This window comes from Piliocolobus tephrosceles, chromosome 15 (assembly GCF_002776525.5).
Source record: "Piliocolobus tephrosceles isolate RC106 chromosome 15, ASM277652v3, whole genome shotgun sequence".
NCBI classification, from domain to species: domain Eukaryota; kingdom Metazoa; phylum Chordata; class Mammalia; order Primates; family Cercopithecidae; genus Piliocolobus; species Piliocolobus tephrosceles.
The window spans coordinates 101,734,450-101,743,949 of record NC_045448.1 but is presented as its reverse complement, the minus strand read 5'-3'; the positions used below and the strand labels follow the sequence as shown (position 1 = coordinate 101,743,949).

Sequence of the window (9,500 nt, the reverse complement as noted above, 5' to 3'; positions counted from 1 at the left end):
TCTTTTCTTTTCTTTTCTTTTCTTTTCTTTTCTTTTCTTTTCTTTTCCTTTTTTTGAGATGGAGTCTCACTCTGTCGCCCAGGCTGGAGTGCAGTGGTGCAGTCTCGGCTCACTGCAAGCTCTGCCTCCCAGGTTCATGCCATTCTCCAGCCTCAGCCTCCCGAGTAGCTGGGACTACAGGTGCCCGCCACCACAGCTGGCCAATTTTTTTTTTTTTTTTGTATTTTTTAGTAGAGACGGGGTTTCACCTTGTGTTCACCAGGATGGTCTCGATCTCCTGAGCTCGTGATCCACCTGCCTTGGCCTCCCAAAGTGCTGGGATTACAGCCATTCCTTAGGTCTTAAATATTTTTCTTGCACATTTCCTTCTAAAAGTTTTATGAATTACACTTAAATTTCTGATACATTTTGAGCTAATTTTTGTATAAGATGTGAGTCTCACTCTTTTTTGAAGTTGTATGTCCGGTTGTTCCACCACCCTTTGTTAAAAAGACTGTCCTTCCTGCATTGAGTTGCTTTTGCATTTTTGTCAAAAAATAGTTGATCCTACTTGTATGGGACTAATTTTTGGATTCTGGATTCTGTTTAATTGATCTGCATCTTTATTCCTCTGCTAGTACCACAGCAATTTAATTATTTATCTGTCTAGTAAATGTTGAAATTAGATAGAGTGATTCCTCTTCTTTTTTCAAAAAAATTGTTTTATTTAGTTTAGATAAATTGTTTTATTTAGTCTAGATTATTTGGCTTTCTGTATAAATTTGAGAAAAATCTTTTCTACATATCTACAGAAAATGTTGCTGACACTTTGGCATGAGTCATATTAAACCCACTTGGGGAGAATTGTATCTTCATTACGTTCAATCTTCTAATCCATGGACACGGTTTATCCCTCTGTTGATTTAGGTCTTCTTTGATTTCTTTTATCAGTATTTTGCAGGTTTTAGCACACAAATACTATGTGTTTTGTTACATTTACATCCAATGAATCCATTTCTGGAGCAATTGTAAATAATATTGTATTTTACATTTCATTCTCCATGTGTTAGTGCTAGTATATAGAAATGAAATTCAGTTTTTTTAAAAAAAGAATAAGACTTTTAACAGCAGTTTTATATTTACAGAAAAATTGAGTAGAAAGTACAGAGGGTTCCCATCCCACCACCTACACAGTTTCTCCTATTATTAACATCTTGCTTTATCTTGGTACATTTGTTACAATTGGTGAGCCAACACTGATCCATTATTATTGACTAAAGTCAGTAGTTAACATGAGGATTCACTCCTTGTATCAGGCATTGAATGCGTTTTGACAAGTGTGTAATGGCATGTATCCACCATAGTATCATGCAGATTAGTTTCATTACCCTAAAAATCCTCAGTGTACTGTTTATTTATCCCTTTCTGCCCCCAAACCATGGCAACCACTGATCTTTTTGCTCCATAGTTTTACCTTTTTCGGAATGTCATATAGCTAAAGTCACACCACATGTAGGCTTTTCAGATAGTCTCCTTTCACTTAGTAATATGCTTTTAAGGTTCCTCCATGTCTTTCCATGGCGTGATAGCTCATTTCTTTATTGTGATAAATAATGTCTCATCAGTGGGTGTATCATTATTTATGCATTCATCTACTGAAGCACGTCTTGGTTGCCTGTAAACTTGGGCAATTATTATTAAATCCGCTACAAACGTTTGTGTGCAGGTTTTTGTGTGGACATAAATTTTCACCTCTAGGGTAAATACCAACGAGTGCAATTTCTGGATCATATGGTAAGAGCATGCTTAAAGAAGCTGCCAAGCGGTCTTCCAAAGAGACCATACCATTTTGCATTCCCACCAGTAATGAATGAGAGTTACTGTTGTTCTATATCCTTGTCAGCATTTAGTGTTATCAGTGCTTTTGGACTTAGGCATTCAAATAGGTATGTAGTAGCATCTCATTGTTTTAATCTGCAGTTCTCTAATGACATATGATGTTGAACATCTTTTCTCATGCTTATTTACTATCTGTATTTCTTCTTTTGTGAGGCTTCTGTTCAAATTCTCCCAGTTTCAAGTTGGATTGTTTGGTTTTTTATTCTTGAATTTTAAGATTTCTTCGCATATTTTCAGTACCAGTCCTTTATTGGATACATGTTTTACAAAAAAGAAAAAAAAAATTCTCCCAGTTTGTGGCTTTGCTTTTCATTTTCTTAACAGTGTCTTTCACAGAGCAGAAATTTCAAATTTTGATAAAGTTCAATTTGTCTTTGTTTTTTTTTTTTTGTTGGGTGATGCTTTTCGTAGTGCCTCTAAACAAATCATTACCCAACTAAGAGTCCTTAGAATTTCCCTTGTTTTCAAGGAGTTTTATGATTTAGCATTTTACATTTAGATCTATGACTTATTTTGAGTCAAATTTTGTGAAAGGTATAAGAGCTGTGTCTAGGTTCATTATTTTGCATATAAATTTTCAATTGTTTCAGCACCATTTGTGGAAAAAACTACTTTCTCCATTGAATTCCCATTGCCTCTTTGTCAGATTAGTTGATTATATTTGTGTAGGTCTCTTTCTGGGCTCTCTTTTCTGTTCCATTGATCTATTTATTGTTTTACCAATACTACAATTCCTTTGTTATTCTAGCTTGATAGTAAGTATTGAAGTTGGATTGTGTCAGCGTTCTGTCTTTGTTTTTCTACTACGATAGATTTTTAAATGTTTAGCTTGCTTTCCTGCAAATATGCTGAATTTACTTATTAGTTCTAGGAAATTTCTGGAGATTTTTGGATATTTCCTACGTAGATAATCATGTCGTTTGCGAATAGGGACAATTTTATTTCTTTCTTATTTAAATGTCTTTTATTTCCTTTTTTTTTTTTTTTTTTTTTTTTTTGCCTAATTGCACAGACCATGACTTCCAGTACTATGTTTCTGTCATTGATTTCTAGTTCATTCAATTGTGGGCAAAGAACACAATCCGTGTAATTTCAATTCTTTTAAAATGGCTGAGATTTGTTTTACAGCTTGGGATACAATCAGTATTGGTGTATGTTCCTTGGTACTTGAAAAGAATGCATATTCTGTAGTTTTATTGTGTTCTATAAATGTTCATTAGTTAGATCCTGTTGGTTGATGATGTTGTCTAGTTTTTCTATATATTTTCTAATTTTCTGTGTAGTTGTTCCGTCAACTGGTAAGAGAGAGGTGTCAAAGTCTCCAACTAAAATTGTGGATTTGTCTCTTTCCCTTGTCAGTTCCATCAGTTTTTGCTTCATATATTTTATAGCTCTGTTCTTTTTTATACATACATATTTAGGATTGCTATGTCTTCTATGTCTTCTAAGTACATTGAGCTTTTTATCAATATGTGATGTTTTCTTTGTGGTGAAGTCTACTTGATCTTATATTAATATAGTGACTCCTACATTATTTTAATTAATATATGAATGATATAACACTTTTTCATTCTTTACCTTCAGTTTACCTATATCACCAAATTTGAAGTGAGTGTCTTATAGACAATGTATAGTTGGGTGATTTTTTTAATAAAAATCTGGTCTGGGAAGCTATGCCTTTAGTTGATGTATTTAGACCATTTATATTTAACATTATTATTGATACGTTATGACTTAATTCTATCATATTGATTTTTGTCTTCTGTATTTCTCTGCCTTCTTTTCCTGTCTTCCTAGGGGTTACTTGAAATATTTTTAGAATTCTATTTCGTTTTATCTATAGTGGTCTTGAGTGTATCTCTTTGTATAACTTCTATAATCATCAGTTCAGCTATTACATCATAAATATATGTTATTATGGTCTCTCGATGTTGACATTTACCAATGAAAGTAAAGTGCAAAACTTTACCTTCTTTATGTTCCTTTACCTTCTAGCAATTATAATTCTCATATATTTCTTCCATATATGTTGAGAACTGCATGCAACATCTTACTCTTTTTGCTTCAATCATCAAACATCCTTTAGAAAACTTAAGAGGAGGAGGAGGAATATATATTATATTTACCCATATTTTTACTCTTTCCATTGTTTTTGCCTCCTTTCTGGTGTTTTTCTTTCTAGAAAACTCCTTTTATCTTCTTAGTAATTCTGTTGGTGACAAATCTTAGTTTTCATTCATCTAAGGATGTCTTGCTTTCCCTTTCATTCCTGAATTATATTTTTTGCTAGGTCTAAAGTTTAAGGTTAGCAATTTGTTTTTCTTTTAGTGCTTGAAAAATGTTATGCCACTTTTTCCTGACCTTCCTTGTTTCTGATAAAATATACACTGTCATTCAAGTGGTTTTTCCTTCTGTATAAGATATTGTTCCTCCATCCCTGCTGTCAGGAGTTTTCTTTGCCTTTAGTTTTGAGAAGTTTAATTATCACATGTTTTGGTGTGTATTTATTTGGGTTTATCCTGTTTGGACTTTGCTTAGCTCCTCAAAACTTTAGATTTATGTCTTTTGATGACTTTGGAAATTTTCAGTCATTATTTCCTTGAATACTTTTTCAGCCCTGACCTATTTCTTCTGCTCTTCTGAGATTTAGGAGAAATGAATGCTAGGCCTTTTGTTATAATTCTAGAGATCTGTCAGTTCTTGTTCATTTTTTAAGTCTATTTTCTGTTTGCTTTTTAAATTGGATAATTCTCATTACTTAATCTTGAAGTTAACTTACTATTTTCTCTGTCCTCTTCATTCTGTTATAAAACACATATGTTAAGTTTTTCATTTTAGTAATTATATCTTCCAATTCTAAAATTTCCATTTGGTTCTTCATACTTTCTATTTTTTTTTTTTAATGTGGTTCAAGGCCAGGTGTGGTGACTTAAGCCTGTAATCCCAGCACTTTGGGAGGCCGAGGCAAGTGGATTCGAGACCAGCCTGGCCAACATGATGAAACCCCGTCTCTACTAAAAATACAAAAAAATTAGCTGGGTGTGGTGATGGGGGGCCTGTAATCCCAGCTACTCAGGAGGCTGAGGCAGGAGAATCACATGAACCCAGGAGTCAGAGGCTGCAGTGAGCCGAGATCGTGCCATTGCACTCCAGCCTGGGCAATAAGAGTGAAACTGTCTCGGAGGTGGAGGGGGGAATTGTTCAAGCATTTTCACAGTTGCCATTGAAGCCTTTTCTTTCTTTCTTTCTTTTTTTTTTTTTTGTATCATGGCTGTTTTAAAATCTTCATCAGATAATTTCATCATCTCTGACATCTCAGCATTAGCGTCTAATGAATATTCTTTTTCACTGAAGTGTTGAGTTTCCTGGTTCTTGGTATTACTAATGATTTTTTATTGAAGCCTGAACTTTCTGAATATTATATTATAAGACTATGGATCTTATTTAAATCTTATGTTTTAGTTGGCTTCCTTTGATACCACTCCAGTGAAGGAGGAGTAGGCATTGCCTTATTAATTCCAGGCACCCCCTAAGCCTCTGAGGCTCCCTGTTGCTGCTGAGTGCTAGTGAGGGTTCTGACCTCCCATGATGCTTCCTCTGATACCACACTAGATGGGCAAGACCTCATTACAGCTCTAACCATGGCTTCCACTGACAAAGGTGGTGGAGGGCATTATGCAGTGGGGGTGATGAGGGTCCTGACCCTCCACTAGGCCTCCTGTGATACCACTGTGGTTAAGAGGGGCTACCTCATTTCTACCTCTTAGGAGTAGAAGTGTTAGCACCCTATATGGTTTCTACTATCACTGTGGAGGGTGGCCTCATTGCCATCCTGCAGGGATGAAAGTCCAGGCTCGTTGTTCAGCTTTCTCTGATATTACCTGGACTTGTGGGGTTGAAGGGGATGTGGTTGAGACACCTTGTTGCAAACTGTGGAGGGGAGAGTGTACGCTCTCAGTTTTTGTTTGTGGCAGTGGGACTGCAGTATCTTGTAGTGTTTGGTCAAAGTAGAGGGGTTATTTTCTAAAAGTTTTTTTGCCTTGGCATGCTATCCTTTACCTGGTCCTTTGGATGGGCATTTTGTTTGGTTTTTAATCTGTGTCCATTGTTGATTCTGGCTTGCTGGCTTTTCCATCACTAAGTCTAGAATACATGTGCAATAAGAAAACCCGGGAAATTCACCAGGCACAGTGCTATTCCTAGGGTCCCAAAGTCCCTTGCTGGCCTGTCTTCTGCTGTCCTCCTTCTAGAGACTTCTTATGCTTGTTTTATAGACAATGTCCAGAGTTATTAGTTGTACTTACTAGAAGGAATAGGAATAAGTGTGTCTACTTCATCTTCCTGGAAGCAGGAGTTAACTTTATGTGGTCATTTTCTGAAGGAACAGCTGACTGGATTAACTGATAGGCTGGGTATGGGGTGTAGGGAAAGAGCAGTCATTAATGACTCTTTTTTGTCCATAGCAACTGGAGGAATGGAGTTGCTGTTAGTAGAGATGGAGAAGGAAGACTGGGGTTGAGCTGATTTTTAAGAGGATGATTTGCAGTTTTTGAACGTGTTACATGTAAGATACATAGTGGAGTTTTGTAGGCTTTCGGTTTGCAGAGTCTGGAGTTAAAGCTGGAGATCTGGGCAGGAACTGTGCATTTAAGGGTCATGACATGGAGGTTATAAAGCTATGGGATAAGACTAAACCACCTGAGAGTGAGTGCAGAGAGAAGGGAGATCAGTCTAAGGGCTGAGCCCTAGGATGCTCCATTGTTACGAGGTCAGGAATAAGAGTCAGGACCAGCAAAGGAGACTAAGAATGGGCAGCTTGGGAGGCAGGAATCATGATGAATGTGTTCTCAGGGCAGGGAATGATGAGATGGACCCAGTACTGCTGAGAAGTAGAGGAATGCGCAACTGAAATCTGATCCTTGGATTTAGTAGGTTGTCCAGAGCAATGTAGAAAAACGTTTGATCTAAAGTTTTGCCTTATAGGACTTTTACTTATCAAGCTCACCATCACATTTTATATCATTCATAAAAAGTAAGCATTAGTACTGCTTGAACTCCAGTGCTGGGATGAGGAATTTGACCCAGTGAAATTATCAACAATTACAGCCATAAACTGCTCAAAGGCCCCATAGTAATTTCATCAAAGCTATTTATTTATTTCTCGTTTCTTCTGTCTAGTTATTGAAACATACTAACGTATTGGCCAGGCGTGGTGGCTCACGCCTGTAATCCCAACACTTTGGGAGGCCGAGGCAGGTGGATCACCTGATGTTGGGAGTTTGAGACCAGGGTGGCCAACATGGCGAAACCCCATCTCTACTAACAATACAAAACTTAGGCAGGCATAGTGGCTGGTGCATATAATCTGAGCCACAGGGTAGGTTGAGACAGGAGAATCACCTGAGAGGCAGGAGAATCACTTGAACCCGGGAGGCAGAGGTTACAGTGAGCCGAGATAGCGCCATTGCACTCCAGCCTAGGCGACAAGAGTAAAACTCCATGGAAAAACAAATAATAATAATAAAAATAAAACTACTAACATATTGATCATTTATAAAATAGAAAAGTAATTTTTATTGGCTATTTTATAAAAATTATTAATATCACAATAAATGACTTTATTTCACTTTCGTTTCAAATTAAATGGAATGATGGAAATGTATGTAGGGCTCATATTATATGCAATCATACTTCACTTTTGATATATTGCTCCCTTGGATCTTAATACACGACCTCATAGTACACCAAGACTCGAAAGCCAAGGATTTCATCTGAAGCCAAGGAAACAAAGAAGTTAGGTCTCTCCCCCAAAGATCGGCGAGCTGCCTCCATTTCCATAACTTTCTTTATAATCAACTCTAGTAACATTTAAAAAATATTTATGTTTCATGTTCCTCATGAGCAGTAGTCACTTTAAAACAGGATCGATTTGTTAATCAGGGAAGATTTGGTAAGTTGTATTATTTTACTTTTTAGCTTCAGTATAGCACGTCAATATAATCTTTTATTTTCTATTGAGAAACACGTTTGCGGACGTGGAGATAAAATTACAGCGACTTGGGGGCAGGGGGGAGGGATTGCATTGGGAGTTATACCTGATATAAATGACGAATTGATGGGTGCTGACGAGTTGATGGGTGCAGCACACCAACATGGCACAAGTATACATATGTAACAAACCTGCATGTTATGCACATGTACCCTAGAACTTAAAGTATAATAAAAAAAATAAAAAATAAAAAATAAAAAATAAAAAAATTACAGCAACTTTTAAACATAAATATTTTTAAATATAACTGATTTTTATCAGGTGCTTTTTCCTAGTACCCAAATTCGTTGCTTCAAGTCTGTACCTAGCCAAGGCCAAGGCTGTTATTTACGCCAATAAACGATAGATTTAATATTGTTAAAGAAAGTGAAATGTCTTATGGAAAGCAAAGTGTTAACTTGTTTCCAGAGCAACAGCTGTTGTTATGCACTATGGAGGGTATTTGCTGTAACAGCTTGCTATGTTGAGTAGCTAGAGAGGAAGTCTTCCAAAGATATATCCTATCACTGCAAATAAATAAGGAAAATGAAACCCCCTCCTAAACCATGTACAGAGCAGCTATGGGAACACTGTGTTTGATTTTTGCAAAGATTTCCTGCATAAAATGGGCAATTTTAGATGGCTGGTTTTTTCAAATAGAAACTTGAAAGTTCAGTGTATGCAGTTCATTATCAAAAAGAAATATTGACAATCTACATGCTGGGACTCTAAGCAGAAGAGTCAGGAGTGACTTCTGATGCTGTTGATTCTCGTTTGTATGGAGAAGCAAACAGAAAACTAAGGGGGCTGGTTAAGTGACTTGCTTCTAAAGAAGACAGCAAATAGTTGTCAGGTCAGTAAGGACAACTCAAGACTACCAGCAGACATTTCCACAACATTCCCTTAGCTCCGTCCCTAGAAGAGCCACGTCCGTAAAAGATGCCTAGGGAGGTACTGCCCTCAGTGAATGCTGACATTAAACACCAACGATCTGTTGGGTGCAGTGGTGTACTCTTTTAGTTCCAGTAACTCAGGAGGCTGAAGTGGGAGGATCTCTTGAGCACAGGAGTTTGAGGCTATGGTGAGCTATGATCATGCCTGTGACCAGCCCTGCACTCTAGCCTAAGCAACATAGTGAGAAGCGATCTCTAAAAAAACAAACCAAAAAACACCAGTGATCATGTTTCTTGATAAGTAAAGAAAATGCGACTCTCAGCCTGTAAATAAATAAACTGCACACATTTGTTCCAGGATAAGGAGGTATGCCTGCCCTGCCAGAGATGCTAGCTATGTCTCAGCTATCTTGTCTGTTCCAATGAGACACTGATCTTACCCTGGCTATGCGTATGTGGTTCACATCCCAAACTACGCAGGACCTAATTCTGAACTGGCCAAGTATTTTTCCAAGGCATCTGCTGGCAGGCACAGGCCACAACTTGCAGGCACAACCCTCTCAGCCCATCAGCTGATAGCTACTCTCTGTATCGTTGTTTTCTTCTTAGAAACTTTTTGTACCTCTCTTTTTTTTTTTATTATACTTGAAGTTCTAGGGTACATGTGCGCAATGTGCATATTTGTTACGTATGTATACATG

General features: G+C 37.1%; 1 protein-coding gene across 2 annotated transcripts in view; it reads left to right on the top strand.

Annotated features, from left to right (window-relative positions):
* TMEM182 (transmembrane protein 182) overlaps positions 1-9,500 on the top strand; it is an 88,155-nt gene that overhangs the window by 44,969 nt on the left and 33,686 nt on the right. The gene's annotated exons all lie outside the window — the stretch shown is intronic.